Here is a 22,497-nt window from a genome sequence, read left to right as displayed (position 1 = left end):
GAGGACACTATGGTCACCAGAGACAAAGCACACACACGCATAATAAAGTGTGATGCTTTATTAGACTCTTGTAGACCATCTACACAATTCTAAAAGCTAAAGTGAGTGGAAATAAGGGCACAAGAATAACACAGACTGACAGTGACTACCATCACAAACAGAATTCAGGGACTGCTAAGTTCCTAGTAGGTGAGTCAGATTTGGCAGAGGGATTGGTAGCAAAGTGATTAAAAAATTATCTGAAGACCTCTACTGAAATGTCCATCTGTCCATCCAGATTCCAATTCCATAAATTCCAGGGGCACTCCGGCACATGAATTAATAACCCCTCATTAGGTCATTTACATAGCCACCCCTCCCCGCACTGTGTACCACTAGCCAGGTCAAGATAACTATGTTTAGATCAGCTGATGTGAAAAGGCACTTTGAAAGGCTAATTTATTCCTCCATTCTCCCCATAATGTCTAGGTTGAGTTACGGTTATGCTATATAAAAAGGAGCAACACTATGGTTGTGAAAATTTTCTCAGAATAATGTGTCTTGTCCTCCCCATGTCCATTTCTCTCCACTATATGACAACTCACAGTCAAAAACCTCAAAATGATATTACCCCGTTCACTGTAATTGTGTATGCTGTTGAATCCATGGTCACCACAGAATCCTCCAAAATACTAAAAACCTACCATCTTTAATAGCATCAAATTGTTCCATTTAGCATTCTGGAATTAACAAACACTTCTCTACCCCAGAGTTTATTTAATCCTCTAATTCAGACCTCAATTCTAAGAGGACTTAAAATATTTTCAATCCCATTCTAATGTTTCTAAAATAAGACTGCTGTATAGTTAGTGGGCACATTAAAGTGATGATGGTTTTATTCTCTAAAATGATCTTAGTAAATCAATGGGACATCTTAACACACAGGATTAGGAAAATAAATAGCAAGAAAGCATTATTCAGGTATTTTAAAGAGTCATGTTACAAAAAAAATCAATATTATCATGTTTCTATTTTACATAGATACCCACACCGTGGACACAAAAATTACTTTCCAGGCCAACCAAGAATGAATCATCTACATTAGTAAGATAAACATCAATAGGAATAATATGAAATATTGTGCAAGATTCAGAGATTAATAAAAAAATTACATTAATATTGAAGAAAACAAGAATCCGATTTGGCTGTTTTTACAAATTAATTGAAAATCATTTGAAATCTAGAATTTCTTACATAAAGTTTCAGGATCATATTCTGTATTTCAGGATTCTCTCAGGCTGCAGTAAGTAACATAGTTAATTCTCCTTTTATGCAGATGAGAAACATATTCAGAGATTTTCTGAAAACAAATATTTCTATAATTCCTAAAACTTACATTCAAGAAACTGATCTTGTAGGAAATCTTCTGGTGTGTGTATTACTAACTCTGTTACATTCATTAAACTATTTACACTATTCAATTCTCATTTCCAGATTGTATTCCAGTATTTTCTCAGCGAAACAATCAAGGTAATAGTCACCATGAAAATCTATAAATTTGTATTAAATAGCTAAGGCAAAATTGTATCTCCACATGCACACACACTCATGCGCCAAAGATAGCACAGCCTAAACAGAAAGAAATGTATGATCACCACAAGGAAATGTGATCTACTAGGAAAAAAAATAACGAAAAGTGATATATTACAGAAAGAAAATCAGAAAACAAGTACAAAATAAGGTTTGGGGATCACTTCAATTTTATAAATACTGGTTTCCCTCAGACTAAAAGCCATTAAGACAATAGCTAGCAAATTAATAAATACTTACTAGGGAATTAGGGACACACAATGTTGAAAAAAATTGTGCAACAGGATATTTAAAATAATCGTTCAACTGAAAAGATGCTCAACATCTCCCATCATCAGGGAAATGCAAATCAAAAGGACAAAGAGGTATTACCTCACACCTGTCAGAATGGCTAAAATCAAAAACACAAGAAATAACAGGTGTTTGTGAGGATGTGGAAAGAAAGGAACCCTCTTGTACTGTTGGTGGGAAGGCAAACTGGCGCAGCCACTGTGGGCATCAGTATGGAGCTTCCTTTAAAAATTAAAAATAGAACTACTTTATGATCCAGGAATTGCACTACTGGGTGTTTACACCAAAAATATAAAAACACTAATTCAAAGGGATACATGCACCCCTATGTCTATTGCAGCATTATTTACAATAGCCAAATTATGGGAACAGCTCAAGTGTCCAGCAAGAGATGAATAAAGAAGATGTGGTATATATACACAATGGAATATTAACCATAAAAACAATGAAATCTTACCATTTGCAACAATAAGGGCAAGCTACTAGAGACTATAATGCTAAGTGAAATAAGTGAGTCAGAGAAAGACAAATATCTATCTCACTCACATGCAGAATTTAAGAAACAAAACACATGAGCAAAAGGAAAAAAGAGAGAGCCAAGCCAAGAAACAGGCTCTTAACTACAGAGAACAAACCAATTGTTACCAGAGGGGAGGTGGTTGAAGGGATGAAGGACATAGGAGGTAAGGATTTAAAGAGTACACGTATCATGATGAAAAATAAAATAATCTTTCAACATTCAATAAAATTTGAAAGCAAATATTTCTTAAGGTCAACATTTTCAAATTTCAACATAATACAAGCATCTGGTAGAGGCAATTATTTAACATCCCCCCCCCCAGCCCTCTAGTACCATCTAGTGGTTAACATTCAGTAAACAACTGAAGAAAACCTGTGTCCTATATACAGCATGTATAAAAAGTGCCAGGCCTTCCCTAGAGTCATCTTTAGTGCTATGGACACGCACACCACCCCCCCCCCCACACACACACACACAAAACAGTCCCAGAGCTGCCTAGAAAAATGTACAATGGAAATGTCTGAAAAGAGTAATTAAGACCTACAAGAAGCTGTCTTAGAGATGTAAAAAGGCCAACAGTAAACGGTAAAATACACATGAATTTCATGGGGGGAAAAATACAAAAATTGACTATTCTTTCCCAACTGACACACAGAAAATTTTTTAATTAAAAATAATTTTTCTCTAGTTTCAAAAGTACACAAAATCCTAGTAGAGTTGAAGTGGAAGAAATAAGACCTGTCTGTAAAATTTTTAATTCATTAAGAAATTCAGGTATTCAAATGGCAACTTACATTTTGAATATTCTCAGTTTATCTTCTAAACCACAATGATAAGAAATCATCTAAAATGACAAAAATGGCACAACATAGCTGTTAGACCACACACTTTTTTCTTCTTATTTAAAAACTCAAGATATGGACTTAAATTGGAAATTCCTTTATTTCACACCGTTTCATAGGCAAACGCTCTTAATGTAAGTTAAGTGGCCAATTTCTCTCTGAATGATGCCAGAGAATACCCAGTGGCTGAGGTGTGGACAGTCTCCACAGCATCTCTCAGCAGTGAGCTGCATGTCTGATTGAATCAGCCTAACTTATGAACAAGGGACCAGAACAGTCACCAGATTTCCCAGAGCCTCCTGTTCCATGTCTGAGTTGAAATGTTATAAACGAGACTTTCCAATAACACTCTGGACCTGTTTACCTACACACATATGCAGACAAACACACGGCATGTGTAACCAGAGCTAATGGATTTAGTATAATGAATGTGACTCGGTCCCTTAACCTGTGATAGTTTTCTAAAATCACATTCCACCAAATACTGAGACAAAACAATGGCAACAATAACAACAACTCCAAATTTGACAAACTGGCCTCCTGTGTAGTATTGCCTACATTGAGAACCCTGATCCAGGTTCTTAAACCATCAGCGCACAGAGAGAATATGTCCAAGGTTTCAAGCAAAATAAAAAACCCAGGTTTTGAGATACCAACAAGGCCTAAACAAATTTGGGAGGGATAAGGTATTAGTCATAAATAATAAGGCAGGTGTTTTTTATTCTCACCTCTTCCAAGTCTATATGCAAGCTTCATTAGATGCCTACTTTGAGGGCACCTGGGTGGCTCAGTCGGTTGAGCATCCGACTTTGGCTCAGGTCGTGATCTCGTGGTTCATGAGTTCAAACCCCACGTTGGGCTCTGTGCTGGCAGCTCAGAGCCTGAAGCCTGCCTTGGATTCTGTGTCACCTTCTCTCTCTCTCTGCCTCTCCCCTGCTCATACTCTCTCACTCTCAAAAATAAACAAACATTAAAAAAAAAAAAAGGCCTACTTCGAAGTCTAATATGTTCTCTGCAAATGCTATTTGAAAGACAGCTATGTATACCCCATAGATACCCTTAAAATAGCAGGTTAAAAATAAAGATAACATGGGAATGCAAGCTGGTGCAGCCACTCTGGAAAAGTTTGTAGGTTCCTCGAAAAACTAAACATAGAACTACCCTACTACTCAACAATTGCACTACTAGGTATTTATCCAAGGGATGCACATATGCTGTTTCAAAGCGACACATGCACCCCAATGTTTATAGCGGCACTATCAACAATAGCCAAAGTTTGGAAAGAGCCCAAATGTCCATCGATGGATGAATGGATAAAGAAGATGTGGGATATATATACAATGGAGTATTAGTCAGCAATCAAAAAGAATGAAATCTTGCCATTTGCAACTACATGGATGGAACTGGAGGGTATTATGCTATGTGAAATTAGTCAGAGAAAGACAAATATCATATGACTTCACTCACAGGAGACTTTAAGACACAGAACAGATGAACATAAGAGAAGGGAAACAAAAATAATATAAAAACAGGGAGGGGGAAAAACGTAAGAGACTCATAAATATGGAGAACAAACAGAGGCTTACTGGAGGAGGTGTGGGAGGTGGGGATGGGCTAAATGGGTAAGGGGCACTAAGGAATCTACTCCTAAAATCACTGCTGCACTATATGCTAACTAATTTGGATGTAAAGTTATAGATAGATAGGTAGATAGATACCAGATTCTTTAACAGTGGGGGGAAAAAAGAATTAATGTTATTGAGCACTTTTATGTGCTTAGTATGTACTAGTTATATTTTACCTCACTTAAACTAGGTCATTGTTTAAGTAATAATAATAAGTAGTAACCAATACATTACCATGGATACTTTCTGGTACAAAAACATGTGTTACCTGTCTTTTCTCTTGAAAGATAATCTTATAGTACACTTTTCAAATAAATGAAATCCTAAAGTGAAAAGAAATTTAAAAAATTAAAAAAATAAAGATAATAAAGGGTTGCAAGCGTGGCTCAGTTGGTTAAGCAGCCGATTTCAGCTCAGGTCATGATCTCCTGGTTCATGAGTTTAAGCCCCACGTCGGGCTCTATGCTGACAGCTCAGAGCCTGGAGCCTGCTTCGGATTCTGTGTCTCCGTCTCTCTCTGCCCCTCCCCTGCTCACGTTCTGTCTCTCAAAATAAATGTTAAAAAAAAATATTTTTAAATAAAAAATAAAATAAAGATAATAATAATGATGACTAAGTCTTACATAATGCTTACCCAGTCACTGTCCCAAGGACTTTACATAAAATTTTTACTTCCCACAACAAGAAGTAGCTATTATCTCCACTTTACAGATGAGGAAACTAAGACATGCTTAAGGAAACATGGCTGGGAAGTGAAGGGACAGTAGCAGGTTAGAAGCCAGGAGTCCACTCGGCTACAGGGACTGCATCACTTTCTCTTCCCATGTCAGGAAGGCACCTTACCCTTAAACTCAATTAACAACACCACCACCCACCCAGGCACCTGAACTAGAAATCGGAGTCATCCTACGAGCCCCTCCTTCCCTCACTCCCATTAACAACTCTGCACCCAATTCTGCCCATCCACCCTCAGATATGGCCAGTCCATGTCTCTTTCCCACCTGGCCCTGCACTCAGCTTAGCTCAGACACAGAGGGAGGTTGTGTGGTCTCAGGGACAAGCAAAGATTTGGGAGCAAGACAGACCTGAATCCCAACCGTGTGTCACACTGAGGGAAGAAAATCAGCCACTGCCAGGACTTTAAACTAATGGCATTACTGCTTGAGGCCTTGAGTTTTCTGCTCCTTCCCAGTCCCATGCAAACTATTTTCTAGTACTTTTAGCACTGAATGGTTATTTTTTTAAGTTTATTTATTTATTTTGAGAAATAGCAAGCAAGGGTGGGGCAGAGAGGGAGGGAGAAAGAGAATCCCAACCTCTGTGCTGATAGCACAGAGCCCAACATGGGGCTCAATCTCATGAACTTTGAGATCCTGACCTCAGCCAAAATCAAGTCTGATGCTCAACCAGAGGAGTCACCCAGGTGCCCCAACACTGAATAATTATTTTCTAATGAAATAAAACTAACATTTATTGGGTACTCCCTATGCACCAAGCACTGTTCTTAGTCCTAAATCCACCCATTTCATCCCCAAAACACGAGGAAGCCCTAGCATTACCCCCATGTTAGAAATGAAGAGGTTCAATAATATTTCCAAGGTCACACAGTTCAAAAATGCGGTTTCTTGGGTCCAGACTCTGTCAATGTGATTCCAGAAGCTCTGGTCTTAATCATGGCTCAATACTGAAACGAAATACCTCAAGGTTACTACTGATACTACCGAAATCCTTGCTAATTATTTATGCCACCAAATGTAATTAACAGGAATAAACTCCATCAATACTGCAAATAAAGCTTGGTTTTAAGTTGAGAAGGTCTCTCAACGAAAGCTCCAATAATTTATCTAATAAACATGAAAGACAAAACTATTGAGAGAACAGGATGTTAAGTGAAGCCCATCAATCATGCTTATTTGATCATTTCATTCTCTCATAATTAAGATGAGCATATAACTCACTGTCAAGACCTGGATACTTTTGAGAGTTTAAGTCTCACTTATGGAGCTGACACAACAGGTGTATACAGGCACAGTGTGGACAAACCAGGACATATGGCCCCCATGCTAGTGACACATAACAAAATTTGTGTCTACATTATGATTTTGTTATGATTTTTATATTTTAGTTAAACAAGCTACTTAGGACAAGGGAAAAGAACTCAAGGAATCCAGTCATCACATCAACAAGAAGCCCCCAACGTGAAGCTTCTTCCACCAAGTTTACTAACGAAAACTGGACCCCTGGAGTCAACAAAAACTCTCTAATGGATGCTTCCTGGAAGTGCGGATGATGTTTTCTAGGTTAGTATTTGTTGCTAGCAGTTTTGCATAATGCCACAAGAAAGAACACAGCCTACCCAAATGGAGTATTTTTGTTTGCTTTTGCTTAATGAAGGAACACATTATCTAATTCTAGTCTAAATTCTTTCTTTCACAGCAAGACCACCATGTATCTTTCTTAGCACTATCAACTATTAAGAGCAAAATTTATGATTGGGAGGATTTCAACCCATTTGAGACAGAGGCTGCATTCGCCCTTCTCAGGCAAAGGCTTCCATGGAGACACTCAACAGGCTGGTCAGGAGGCAGAGCCACAAGAGGGCCCAGGTGTCAGCTAACTTTCACAGCAGGATTAGACCAACGCCACCTGCAGGAAGTCTGTAAGGCTTCTGAAAGAGGCTGATGAAGCCCCACCCTGTTCGAGAGGAACAGAGGTTCCAAACTAGCCTTCAGGTCATGATGAAGTCACAGGAGCCTAGCCAAATGTCCTCATTTAACACGCCTAGTGATCCTTGAGGATCATAGGGTAGCAGCAAGTACAAAACACAGAAACTTGGCCACACTGACTCTTTTGTTATGATTACGCCGACTGGTCCACACAAAACAGAGGGAGAATCACTGCTGTGCTCAAATTATTAACTAAAGAGATATGCAGCTCTCTACAGCATGAGTTGCCTAAAACCACAAAGAATTTCTCAGTCCTGCTGCTGAGGAAATTAAATTGCCAGACAATCACACAATCCTCACACAATCCAGAAGGACAAACAAATATGTTCAGCTAACATTGGCGTGCTGGGCAGAGAAACTGACACGGCATACTTTCAGGTGTGGCCTACGCTTTGGGCGAAACTGGAAAAAAAGAAACTGCATGCGATCACCCGCAACACTTCCTCTGACTTCAGTTAGGCTCAAATTCTCTGAAGACTACCCACAAAGCCTTCCCCTAAACTGGCTAGGATGAGCTCCTCCCACACACATCACACACAGCATGAACAAGTACAATCGGTTTATCAGAACTCTGGGAAAGTTTATCTAACAGAAATGAAGTAATTCTCTACATTCTTAAGTCTCATTCCTGCTCGATGATTCCACTCTCAAGATTTCTCAAGGCTCATTTTCCTAACCTGTTCTAACAATTTACTAAAGAGCTGAGCAGTTACAGCACTAAATACATGGTCTTATAAATCCTCTCAATCACCTGACCTAGGATGAATCAATATACAGATCAGGGGCTCAGAAACCTACAAAAAGGAGTTCAAAACCATGCAGAAGCAAGTACTTACACGATACCCCTAGGATAATATTATTAAAAATAGTCACAGTCCTTGTTTTAGATTAATTACATCAGCTAACTTTTTACCTACAGAATTAGAGCATCCTGTAGTGGATAGTCTCAGCCTCCCCATATTTTAGAAACACACATTCACTCAACACGCACTTCTAAGCACCTACTATGGTAGTGGGCACTGGGGCAACCCAAACAAACCAGCAAGTACAGCCACAGCCCATGCTAGCCGGGGCAGGTTTTAAAAACACAGGCCACATGGGATGAATACTACCACCACCAAGGTATCAGGGACACTTCCAGAAAAGTGACCTCTGAGGCAAGTCTTAAGGGCAGACGGAAGCAGAATGATGATTATCAGAAATGGTGCATTGCAGAGAAGCGGAGATGGGGTAAAAAAATGCCCTCTTCTACTTCCTCATTATCTTTCCAAGATATACAGAGAAGAGGAAATACATGCACCGAAGTTTTTGTTTTCTTTTAACAGTTAAAGTTCTCCATGTTGACTGTTTGCTAATAACATCAACTGAAATCCATTCCTTCTGATTCTTAAGGTCAAACACAATCTAACACCAGCAACACAGAAAATCTATTTGAGCATTTCAACTAATTGGGACAAGGTATTCAACACATGACTCACCATTAGTGCCACCCCCAAGTGAGGTTTCATAGAGTATCTACACAATATGTAAATATTGTGTATATCAATGCATGCTATAAACTGTCACTTCTGTCATCCTACCAGAAGGTGGACATATTGTACCAAAAGTCTGTTTCTCCAATATAACTCTCAGACCTAAGTATACAACTGCCATCGAATTCACTCATTTCAAGAAGTTAAAAAATAACAAAAAGCATTGTTTTCAAATAAAACCAGCTGTTTCAATGGCATAATTCCTACCACTCCACCACTCTAAACCAATTCACTGACTTGGGCAGGATTTAATGCTTCACACAGAGAAACACAAAAAGGCCATGTCTGTACTCAGTTTTCCTGCCAGGTTATACTTTTTCAAGTACATCAACAATCATTTTACTACAAAACAAAAAATTCATGGCATTCTCAATTATGACCTCCCTCCTCAGTGTGACAGTTAGAACCCTCCACATTGTGGCCCACTCCACCTTTGCTGACTTTCTATCCACGGTACCCTTGCTGTCACCATGTTTTTAAATCCCAGATTGAAATTCACCCCAATTTGTAAATAAAAAAGCCATTTAGTAAGAACCAAAGACCATCTCCTTCAGAGAGCCACTTCCAAACCTACTTCCTTTAAATATCTCTGTAAATTCATATAATGTTCATACAGGGCCTTTTACTAACATCCTCTGTAATTCTTATCAATAGATTTCTCAATGTCCAGTAGAATCCTACATGTATTCACACACCCCAACATGCACACACAACTATAAATCACTTGCCAGCAAAAACTTTTATTTTTTAATGTTTATTTGTTTTTGAGAGAGAGAGAGCGAGCTAGAGAGAGCGAGAGAGCGCGACAGCGCGCGCACAAGTGGGGGAGGGGCAAAGAGAGAAAAAGAATCCAAAGCTGGCTCCAGACTCTGAGCTGTCAGCACAGATTCCGAAATGGGGCTCAAACTCATCAACTGACTGGAGCTCGAACTCATGAACTGTGAAATCATGACCTGAGCCAAAGTCAGATGCTCAACCAACTGAGCCACTCAGGCACCCCAACATTTTTTTTTAATGATGTAACCCAGTAAATAGTTGCTATGCTTAAAATAAATTCATTGAAAATGTTCTTACTTATCTAAGGGCCGATCAATAGGGACCAAATAAAGTATGGAATACTAAAGAGCTATGAAAAAAGAACAAGGAATTTCTACCAGGCTAATGTGATTAAGTCCCCAAGACAGCATGTTGAGAAAAAGCAAAGTGCACAAGTGTGTGTTACCATGCAAAGAAGCAAATGAGGAAAATCTGGGATAAAGCACTAACAATAAAGTTGTTTCTGTACTTATTTAAAGATTTTGGGATAAGGAACAAAACAGGACATTTATGGAACCAAGAAGAAACAAAGTCAGCTTTTAAGGACAGCTGACAACAAGCTGGATGGAAACTGACTGGAAACAATAACAGACATATTTGGGGATTACGTTAATCCCACTCTATTTGTAGTATGAATACACAAGGGATATTTATATATAACCATTCTTAGTCCTGAAAAGACAGAGTCCAGCCTGGAAACAATGTTGGAGAAAGGAAATGTAAATGTGTCTGTGAGAATGTGGGTGGTAGTAGCCATCATCTCGAGGGTATGTGAAGAGTTCTGAGAAAAAGATTTATCAGGATGAAGTCATACAGTACTCTTTGGGTTCCAAAAAGGAAATGGGAAGGGGCTGCAGGAACACAGAATTATACAGCATAAATCAAACAGTACAGAAGAAAACATTTTTTTAATCTTTTTGTTTCTTTTTTTTTTTGATAGCAAGAATCCTGAAAGCAGGGAACATGACCTCTACCTACTTATTATTTTATTATTATTAATATAATCATTAATATTTGTATTGAGTCTGGTATCTAGTGGTGCTGAATATAACAAACATCTAATTTTAAAAATACATAATGATATGATCAATAGTTTGTCAGGATAAAACACTTTTGCAAACCTTAATAATACACTTATTTCCAATTCCAAGAGAGAAATACCTGTACAAGACCATCTTCACATTTAAGCATATCCACAAAATGCCCGGGTACACCTCAAGGAAATACAAAATGGTGGCAGGGCCAATCTGCACTCCTGCGTTGAAATAGGCTGAGTCATCCACAAATGTGCCCATATTTCCCGTAACTCCACATTCTGGGATGGCTGGGGCCAGTTTCCAAAACCTAGGTGACACAGTGAGGTGCACAGAAAAAGGAAGACTCCACTCTTAAGACTTTTCTGCTAAGAGGGAGTAACAGCAGACAGTATAAGAACAGATTTACACCATTCATTTGCACCCAGGGGAGAAAAAAACCGATGAGAGAAGTGATCGGAAATATAAAACTATAAAAATAAAAATATAAAATATAAAAGCCTCAGGAGAAGTCAGACAACATTGTTTTCATTGCATAAGCCTCCTTTTGATACCCTTCCTTCCTCCTTGGGTTTCGCCTCCTCTTTGGCTGCTCTAGTCTTTCTCTCTCACTACGTCTATGAATGCTCACCTCATTACCACCACCCTCCTGGTACTCTGATCATCAAAATTTCTGCTCTCAGGGCAGACATCTGCATGGGTGCCCAAAGCCAGAGCAACAACTTATAAGGGGACCCCAGCAGCTGGAGTGAGCTGAACAGAAAAACAGGTCTAGAGGTAGGGCATCTGCCCAGAAGATGCAAGTTCCTCCAAGTGTTATATGATCAGAGGCTCCAAAACAGGAAGGCAGGGATGCTCACACTTGGCCACATTTCAGATTTACCAGAAGACATTTGAAAATACAGATTCCTCAACCAAAACCACAAGGATTCTGATTTGGTTTATTTGATGCAGTGTCTTGGAATTTGCATTTTTAAAGCTCACCAGGTGATGTTGATGGCCAGTCAGATATAGAAACAAACAATGACTTCAAAAGAGTCACAACTGGGGCACCTGGGTGGCTCAGTCAGTTAAGCATCCACTTCAGCTCAGGACATGATCTTGCAGTTTGTGAGTTCAAGCCCCGCATCAGGCTCTGTGCTAAGAGTGCAGAGCCTGGAGCCTGCTTCAGATTCTCCGTCTCTCTCTCTCTCTCTGACCCTCCCCCAATCGCACTCGCCTCTCTCTCTCTCTCAAAAATAATAAACATTAAAACAAAACAAAACAACAACAAAAAAAAAGATCAGAACTGCTAGGTAAGCAGAGGGCAAATGGGACAGTCCAGAGGCCAGGGGCAGGAAGAGGTAGCAGCTCCGGGTATTTCCTTCAACAGTCTCCCAACCATGAAAAGATGAATCATAAGACCTGGCCTTGCCGCCATCAGTTGGGTCCTATGGCCCAAAACTCTACTAAGGCAATTTGTCTTGAGACATGCAGTCTTAAGAACACAAGATGAACAGATAACTCACCAAGTTCTTCTTGGATGCTTACATGTTCATCTTCCCTCAATTCCAAGCCTTACCCTCTGCCTCTACCACTGGCCCTGGCGTCTGGAGTCTGCCATCTGCCTGCCATCACTCTCTTTGCGTTCCTCATCTCACACTAAAATGCGGTGTGATTACACTCAGCAGTTTTTGATGAGAAAATACACTTTTCTTGTGTTCCCAACAAGGACAGTCCCGGTGTACTGGACTCTCAGATGCTTCGTGAATTAACAAATCTGTGTTCTCTATTCATCTGATTCTAAAAAACACTCACAGGGCTGGGGAAGGAATCCTCGACTGTGGCTCTGAAGGCCAGCTGCAAAGTCCAGTCCTGCCACCTACTAGCTTGGACAACTTAAGTTTGCTGTGGCTCTATTTTCTCACTGTAAACACAGGCATGGTTACCCCTCAAATGGCTCCCATGTGAATTGGCTATAAAAGGATCTAATACAAAGAAAGTACTTCTGAGCTGAGTGTGTGAGTGTGCATCTGTGGTTTGATCCAGTCTTTGGCAATGAATGTTCCACTTGAGTCCCCAGCTGTCCTCTCCATGCCATCTTGCCCTGCTACCTGCCAATACAAGTATAGACAAATGCCACAAACGGGCTTCCCACAAGTCAGGTTTTGTTTAGACTTACATTAATCTGAAAAGTCTTTGATTTAGATAACAACGTGCAAAATTGGGGGAGACCTAAAAGTACAGTCAAGAGCACAAGATCCAAGAACTGCTCTGCTTGAGTCCAAATCCCAGCTGTAGGAACTGTGGAAACTTACTTAGGATTGCTGTGCCTGTTTCCTCATCTATTAAGAAAAAAGGCGGCGGAGGGGATAGGAATGGAACCCACCTAGCTCACAGAGTTGTGAAAACTCAGCAAGTTGGAACACATAAAACACATTTAGAACAGGCCATACACTCAGCACTGGCTCATCCACAGATGAGGCAACACTGGACCTTACAAGCTTCAGCCATGGCAGCTGACCCCCTGGGTGGGCCACGAGCTCCCTACTTCATCATTTCTTCATCCCTCTGGATCTTACACACCATCTACCTCACATATCTAGACTACCAGCCATCACATGACCACCTATATAGGGCTATCTCCTTGACCTTGGACTTTGCAAGACCTGGTACCGGGAGGAAAACAAGCAGGTCCAGTGAATTTAACTACATTTCCTCCCAGTCACCCTCAGTAACAGGTATGTAGTGCACTCCATGGCGATTACAAGCAGCATAAGAGAGCGAGGGGACAATTAACGGGTGCTTCTGGGACTGCAAGAATAAACAGTGCCTCCAGCTATAAATCAGGGAAGTCTTCAGAGCTGCAGCTAAGAGACTATTAGTGCCAAATCATCCATTTAATCAGCGTCATGTTTACATCCAAAGGGCTCTGTAGTGCACCTGGTAATAATAACCAGGCTCTGAAGGCTAGTCCCTACCTCCATGTATTTACCCACCACAGCTCGTTGCAGCTGAAGCCAACGAGCCTGGAGCCTACACGCACACAGGTGTTCTTAGCCCCAGCAGTCCAGGCAGCAGCAAGCACTGCACGGGCCCCGACCGGCACAGAAGAATGGATCCCTCACGCAGACCATAGTGGGCAGTCTCCCTAAACCATGTGTGGGTCCTCTGGGGCCTCTGCTGAGAGTATGAAGGACCAATCGTTTGTGAGGCACAAAATAAGAAAAGAAACCGTGCTTCATGAGGGAAGAGACCTGGGTCTGAGTCACAACTCCATCTCCAGGGTCTGGGACACTGCTTACCACATAGTACATACGAAGTATCTAGAACAGCACCTGGTTTATCAGAGGCATATAAACAAGTGCTAACATTTATTGTGATGGCTAATCTATACGTTTTTTAAGCAAACTGAACTTTATAAGCGAAACCATGAGCCCATAATTTGGCAATAGAACAACCTGAGTGAACACACCTGGTATTCAGGCGTCTTATAAAGGACATTAGAAGTCATGGTTTTCTTTCTTTCTTATCCGGTACTGAGTCACACTTTGATAAGGGCTTTGCACCCAAACACTGAGTGCTTCTCAATCTAACTGCACACTCTAGTTCAATAGGAAAGGTACTGGAGCTCTCTTCAGGACATGACAAATTATACCAGGTAACTTGAACTAAAAATAGGAAGTGGGTCCTGCCTCTCACCTTCCAAACAGCACAAGCCAAGCAAAACGTCAACAAGCAATGTGTTTACCTGAAGTACTACTCCTGATCTGTCAGTAATGCTCAAATATGGAAAAATTAATGTGGAGAACAAGTGACAACGGCAGCACCTCTTATCTAACACATGTGGCCACTGATGTCAAAATGCTTATTTACTCAAATGCTGATTCTGCATTTCCAGGTCACCCCAATCACCACCTATTTGTGAGCAGCTAGTTACACTGGGCGGCTGTCGCCAAGTTCCTCCTACCAGTGTATTTCAGACAGAACCATGTCTTACCCACCACAGCTGCCACTGTGGACTACCGCAAGTTGATGTGGCAAAGATTAAGAAGAAAATCTATTTACATTGTTGCCTAGCTCTTCACTCGCCAAATGATGTGGTGATGTTGAAAAAAGTAGAAAATTTCAAGAAGGCGGGGGGGGGGGGGGGGGGGGGGTGGGGGGTGGGGGGTGGGGTGGAAGCCAGGGTTACTTTGGATCACTGAAGGAAAAGAAGTAGCACAAAGGCCAGCCTGACACCCACAGAGATCCAAACATCTCTCTTCTGTTTCCATTTCCTGGCAGCAGTGAGTAAATTCTGACTGACCAATTCAGCTGTGACAGGAGACCCATTATTTTGTGGTTTCTGTCAAGTTCCTGATTCTCATCTGTCCTTCAAGATGAGCAAGAACTCTGCGTGTAACAGACTTTCTCTGGAGTGTATATTGAGACGTATTCTGAAATGAATGCTGTTTGACTCACAGTCCAAGGGCTGCAGACAGGTAAGGAAACAGATTTTCTGTGAGATAACGTGAGCGCGTATGAGTGGTGTTATGAGAACAGAAATGATCTGTGCGCTGGGTGGCAAGAATGCCCGGTAACACTAGATGATTCCCCATTCTTAGTAAGTCGCTTTTTGTTTGAGCACTATAATTGGTTGCTATGGGATTATATTTGCTCATACTGAGTCTGGGATCCAAATCTGAAATTTTATCATTGATGACTACTTAGGATTTCCAATTTGGGTTATTCTGTGAAGAAGACACATCAAAGAGAGTGCCTAAAAGGTATTTATGCAGGACAAACATTTTTAAAGGTTGTAAACGTATATCAAAATTGCCTCTAAGAACTATACAATCTATTATTACTACACATATAAGTCAGTGTGAATGTTTGTTTGTACTTGCATGAGTCCACAGATAACACAGTTATTACCTGTATGGATATATACTCATAAAGGTAAAAGCCTGTGTCTTTGCTGGTGTTGGCATAACGTAACCCTACTAATACCTAGTAAGATATTTATTTGCCTTTAAAGAGTTATAAGCTACAAAAACACCTATGCATAGCAAAAAAATTGAGTTAATATGCTACTTACTATGGTTTATGACTAATCAGCTAAATTATTTCAAATATTTTAAACATTCTGAATTTAAATTACACAGAGGGCAATTCTACAATGTGACCATATTCAACCAATCTCATGCAATCCATCTAGTCCAGAAATATATTTTTTTAAGTTTTTATTTCTTTTCATGAAGAGAGAGAGAAAGCAGGGGAAGGGCAGGGAGAGAGGGAAACAGAATTCCAAGCAAGCTCCACGCTGTCAGCGTGGAGCCCGATATAGGGCTGGATCCCACAAACCCGGAGATCACAACCTGAGTCAAAATCAAGAGTTCAATGCTCAACTGACTGAGCCACCTAGGTACCCCCAGAAATAATTTTTTTGGTAAAGTACACCTAATCCTATGGAGAAAATCAATCAAAAATCACACTGGTTTAAAAAAACACACACACATTGTAGTTCACATATTCTTCTTAAGAAAAACAGACTTGAAAACAATTTTAGCACTACAAAACTTAAATATCATTGATAAGTTATAAAAAAAAACATGAAAACATAATATCCTCACCATAAAATATCAGAATAATATACTTTCATCATTTTTGAGCCTACAAATTTTATACTCCAATAAAATCCATAAATACACAATAATCGTATGCACACACATACACAACTGGTAACATACACATAAACTAAGTTATCGCATCCATTATAGTGTGCTAAGGAAGAAATGAGGGCACAAATGAGATACGCAAAGCATGAAGACCCAATAAGGGGAAGTGGGCAGGGTGTAGGGAAAGAATTGCCATTGACTGAGATATTATAGTGTCCACGTCACACTTGAAGAAGCATGTAAAGAGCATTCACTACCCTGACGAAGACCATCCAGCTGATCTCACCATGAGCCTGAGCCCTTGAGCACATGCAAGGCACTGGTATTCCATTCATGGAAGCTCCCAAAGGCCACAGGGTTTCAATCAGCCCAAACTTACCACCGCTACACCTGCTCCCTCCCCTTCCACCGCACCCTACCCAATCACCAATCAGCAGGTCCTAAAATCCTCTTGGACTGCTTTCATCCTCAACTATGCATTTGTAGGATAGTATTTTTGTAATTAATTTTTTAAATGTTTATTTCTTGAGAGAGAGCACAAGCAAGAGAAGGACAGAGAAAAAGGAGGGAACAGAGGATCTGAAGAGGACCTGAAGCAGGGAGCTGACCACATACAGCAGGGAGCTCCATGTGGGGCTCAAACTCACAAACTGATCACAAGATCATAAAATCATGAGATCACAAACATCACTACCTGAGCTGAAGTCAGTTGCTCAATCAACTGAGCTACTCAGGCACCCCTGGAGCATAGTATTTATAATTCTCTGGCTATAACAATGTTCGACCTAGTATCAGGCACACATATTAGGGGGGAAGTTATATTAAAACATAAAACTATCTCTGACATCTTTCTTTAAATTTGTTTTTAATGTTTATTTATTTTTGACGAGAGAGAGAGAGAGAGAGAGAGAGAGAGAGAGAGAGAGAAACAGAGCAGGGGTGGGCAGAGAGAGAGGGACATACAGAATCAGAAGCAGGCTCCAGGCCCTGAGCTGTCAGCACAGAGCCCGATGTGGGACTTGAACTCACTAACTGCGAGATCATGACCCGAGCCAAAGTTGGACGCTCAACCAACTGAGCCACCCAGGCGCCCCTATCTCTGACATCTTTAAATAGAGTACAACAGTTGGGTTGGGGGAAAGGTGGCAATAGAAATTAAAGTCTCTCCTGGGGCACCTGGGTATCTCAGTCGGTTGAGTGTCTGACTTTGGTTCAGGTCACGATCTCATGAGTTCAAATCCCACATTGGGCTCTCTGCTCTCAGCACAGAGCTGGCTTTGGGTCCTCTGTCTCCCTCTTTCTCTGCCCCTCGCCCACTAGTGCTCTCTCTCTCTCTCAAAAATAAAAATAAACATTTAAAAAAACATTAAGGAAAAAAAAGTCTCTCAAAGGCAGAAGACTCAACGTGGGGGGTGCCACATTAAAACAGCTAATGCGTGGGAGGGGCGATGGGCTAAATGGGTAAGGGGCATTACAGAATCTACTCCTGAAATCATTGTTGCACTGTATGCTAACTAATTTGGATGTAAATCAAAAAAATAAAATTTAAAAAGTAAATAATTAAAACAAAACAAAAAGACTTTCCACAAGGAAAAAACAACGAATCCATACACTAAGTAGCCAGTTACTAAGTAACTACCTTCTAGGAGGCCAGACCACCAAGCTCCCTGAGTCCCATTCCCTGACGTAAAGCTGATAACATCAGTACAAAACTGCTATAGGACTCAAATAGATCATGTATGTCAAGTCTTTAACACAGTAAGACAGGAAGCATTGAGTAAATATGGCTGACATCATTTTGTTTTCACTATCATAAAGACCTCAAGGTAAATGTATATGTAATTATATATAAGACCACTGGAAAACAGAAGAAGGGGGCATGGGAGGAAGGAAGGAGAGAGGGAGGAGAGAAGGAAGAAAAAAACAGTCAAGGTTATTTGCCACTAGATCTAAGATGCTTCTGAAGTCAAGTGTGGACAGAGGAATATTGTTGCCTTCAGAGTGAATTTAGGTGTTGAAGCTTCCTAGGCCAATGCCTTTATGGTAAGAAACCAGAAGTCACATTTATTTCATTCAGTTTCCGCATTTCCTTGAAAGTTAGCTGTCTCAACCTGCCAGCATGGGCAGTCTCTGGCATACCAATAACAGACCAGTCCAGAGATGACAGGCTGATGCCAACATGAGCTTACTCTGCCACCTTCCTCATGGGTATCTGCACTTGCATAAGACTGCCTAATAGAGGATGACTGAACAATAAGGAGAGTTTCTTTCAAATGAAAATTACACCATCAGTGCAAGAGTGCCAAGCTCTTCTAGGTAGAACAGTCGTTCTTAAAGTGACCCAAGACAAGATGCATCAACATCACCAGGGAACTTGTTAGATATGCAAATTTTTTACCCCAGAACTACTGAATTATGAAACTTTGGGAGTGAAGCTTAGCAATCTGTGTTTTAACAAGCCCTCTAGGTGATTTTGCTGCACAATTTTGAATTCCACTGGGTAAAATGACCATACATCCTGGGACAGGGTTGGGCTTGATTGTAAATAGTACAATTTTGTACTACCTAAGTGGACACTTCCTACTTAAGTGACCTGGTTTGGACAGTAAATTATATGATCGTCCTCACATTTCAGAGTGGATACTATAAAGGATGGGCTCTATTTACTACTTGGGATGTCAAATTAGCTTCAAGTCTGCTGCCACATTCTGGTACTAAACCCAGAAAGTCCCTGAATGTTGAAAAATGCATTGCCTCATCAAAGTCTAGGGGGCAAGGATCCTATCTTTCCCCCCAAATTACCCACTAACAAACTATATAAAATTCTCAGCTTCCTGAGTATCATATGGGATTAAGTTCCCTCCATCAGGTCTTTAAAATTCTTTTAATTAAATCTTCTGGCTCCTCCACGGGGAGTTTTCTAGGGTGCTAGTTGGTAGAAGAAAAAAGTACAAACCTAATAGGTAATTTACTAGCCTTATTTTTATCATAATAATAACTATATTAATTCCCAGAAAAACTAAGTTTACCACAAAGCTTCCCAATCCACCTGTTCTTTTAAAGACAAAGTTAAATGTTGGTTATATACTTTTGGATCTGATCAATTTTTGACTCCTTTGAAATGCTCTGTCTTGACACAGCCTGAATTAAATTGCTGGGTTTTTATTCAACTCTGAAGTCTTCCTTCTGTTGTTTCTGAAAAGCATCAAAGGCCTCGGATATCATGTTCTGACCCTTCATCTCTCAGATAAGAAAATAAACATACAGGGATGGTGGCTTCTACTCAATTACGTAACATCTGTTGTCGAACTCAAGATGTCAGAGAAAAACCATCAGCTATTTGGCAGCTCAGACTTGGCCCAAAGGAGACTGTGTACTTTGGTGTAGTCACTGGGACAGAAAATCTGATTCTCAATTTTTCAGGATCACACGCACTGATTTTCATATAGTCACTATACTATAGCAACAATTTACCCCAAGCAGACTTGCAATATGTCAAGTTCTCCTTTACTGTGGGAAAGATACCTGGCTGGAAAGCAAGACTCACCCATTGCTTATAGGATCTTCCCAGTGAGTTCGGCGCTAGGGTCAATGGTTTGGTAGATAAGCTCATAGAAGGCTTCCTCTAAATAAGGAATGTTTCCATCCTGATACAGAGGGTAAATGAAATCTTCTTCCCATTCTGGACATATTTCAGTCATTCATTAATTCAGTAAAGACTCATTGCATACCATGTGCCCACCATGATTCTAGATGATGCTCAGGAGCTGGCCTACAGCAGACTCCCTGACCTCATGGAGCTTACATTTTAATGGGCACCAAGACAAGCCTTGACATCTTCAATGTTACAACAATCTTTGAACATATTGTAATGGAATAGATTATATTTTACTTATTTAATTTTATTTGTTTATATTTATTTGATGTAATAGATTATATAGATTATATTTTAATTTTCTTTATAGAGATCTGAAGGGCACCTAATCTCATCAGAAGCCAACCAATATTTACGGACTTGATCCAAATCCATGTCCTAACCCTGTTATAAGCTGATGCCCTACATATACTGATGACAAACACAGGATATGGAAAACAATACAAATTTCAGTTAAATATTGTAGGAATTGGCCTTAACATTTAATATTCTCTTTTTCCTGGCCCTGAAACTGCCTACCTATGTTTCTGCATAAGGATCTCACTGTCTCTTCCCCTACTATAAATATCTCTGCACGCACCATTTTTACAGAAGTGAAAAACGGGAAGAGAAAGGGTATACTGAAATTAAAAGAAAATCTAGGGGCACCTGGGTGGCTCAGTCAGTTAAGTGTCAGACTCTTGGTTTCAGCTCAGGTCATGATCTCATTGTTCATGAAGTCGAGCCCTGCATTAGGCTCCATGCTGACAGTGCGGAGCCTGCTTAAGATTCTCTGTCTCCCTCTCTCTCTACCCTTCCACAGCTCATGCATGCACTCTTTCTCTCTCTCTCAAAATAAACAAATAAACTTAGGGGGAAAAACAAAGAAAAGGAAACCTAAAATTGAAGGTGAGCTGTCTTGTTATTACTGAATCTATGAAGAGTCATACAGCAGCAGCCCTTATTACTAGTGCCATGGAGACAGGTAGTTTGTTAACAAAAAAAGGGAACAAAGTCAGAATCAGTGTTAGAAAAGGAGATCTCCTTTAAATACATTACTTTAAATTAAAATATTTAATGTACCCCTACTGCCTAATCTTTGGGGTTGTGGCCAGACTATTTTGTCTGGGGATGGGTCTGCTAATTTTCCTTCAAAAACCAGAACTGTAGCATACTGCCAGTCATGTCCAGTTTCTTACTTTATTTCAAATACTATGAGAATTTTTAAATTCTTGAGAAGCCATGGGAGTAAAATAACAAAATAAAAAACCGAGACCTAGACCTAGACTCTTAAGCCTTCGAAAGAACGGAGTGTGTCTTAACCTTACAAGGAAATAGCACAGTGAAGTTTCCCCACAAATGTTCAGTGGATTGACGGCAGTAAGGAGGATCTGAACAAAGTAACTGTTCCATAGAAACAACATTCTGCCTCACTAGTTTTTATCTAAATCCATTCCTACCCTACCTAAGAAAAGGTACACACTATGCTTTCACTAAAAGACGACTTTCACTAAATCCTAAGTCCTCAAGTCTACAAAGCCAAGGTATATAGCATAACAGTAAAGAGCAAAGATCATGCATTCTGGAATCAGACTATGTGGTTTCAAATCCTGACACCACACCACTTACTCTGATATCACCTTGATAAAGTTATTCATTCAATGATTCTATGAGTTTCCTCACTGATCATGGAAATTAAATGAATATGCATCAAGTATCCAAAGAATGACTGGCATGACATAAGAGTACAATCAATGTTTACTGATGTCATCACCATCACCTTATTTCTCAGTAACACAGTACAATAGTTTGATGACCACAAGAACAGTGGAAGCCAAAGAGAGATTCTTCAAATTCTAGCTTGTCAAAAACTCTGTCTGCTCAGTTTATGCATCTGTAAAAACAGAATAAAAATGCCTACCTAAAAATAACTATTGTAACAGTTATCATAATGTCTGGTATATAGGTGACAATCAAAAAGGATAGCCATTAACACTCATATATATAGATGTAGCAAAGCTACGTTCCACCAGATGTCCTCTCCTATACATCTATCAAACCTCCATCCAAAGAATCTTAACCAGGGGCACCTGGGTGGCTTGGTCGGTTAAGCGTCCGACTTCGGCTCCGGTCATGATCTCACGGTCCATGAGTACAAGCCCCACGTCGGGCTCTGTGCTGACAGCTCAGAGCCTGGAGCCTGTTTCAGATTCTGTGTCTCCCTCTCTCTCTGCTCCTCCCCTGTTCATGCTCTGTCTCTCTCTGTCTC

General features: G+C 40.2%; 2 protein-coding genes across 3 annotated transcripts in view; one reads left to right on the top strand and one right to left on the bottom strand.

Annotated features, from left to right (window-relative positions):
- MED12L (mediator complex subunit 12L) overlaps positions 1-22,497 on the bottom strand; it is a 336,181-nt gene that overhangs the window by 136,461 nt on the left and 177,223 nt on the right. The window lies entirely within an intron of this gene.
- The window catches only part of P2RY14 (purinergic receptor P2Y14), a 56,844-nt gene continuing 49,570 nt past the window's right edge, over positions 15,224-22,497 (top strand). For both annotated transcript variants that reach the window (XM_047100065.1, XM_047100064.1), the window contains exon 1: positions 15,224-15,418. The gene's annotated coding sequence lies outside the window, so the exon portion shown is untranslated. The remainder of the gene's footprint in view (positions 15,419-22,497) is intronic.

The sequence above is a fragment of the Lynx rufus genome, unplaced genomic scaffold, assembly GCF_022079265.1.
Source record: "Lynx rufus isolate CCGP_SWC_20201006 ecotype Redwood Valley unplaced genomic scaffold, mLynRuf1.p SCAF_5, whole genome shotgun sequence".
In the NCBI taxonomy this organism is placed as follows: Eukaryota; Metazoa; Chordata; class Mammalia; order Carnivora; family Felidae; genus Lynx; species Lynx rufus.
This window is presented reverse-complemented; position numbering and strand designations above follow the sequence as displayed.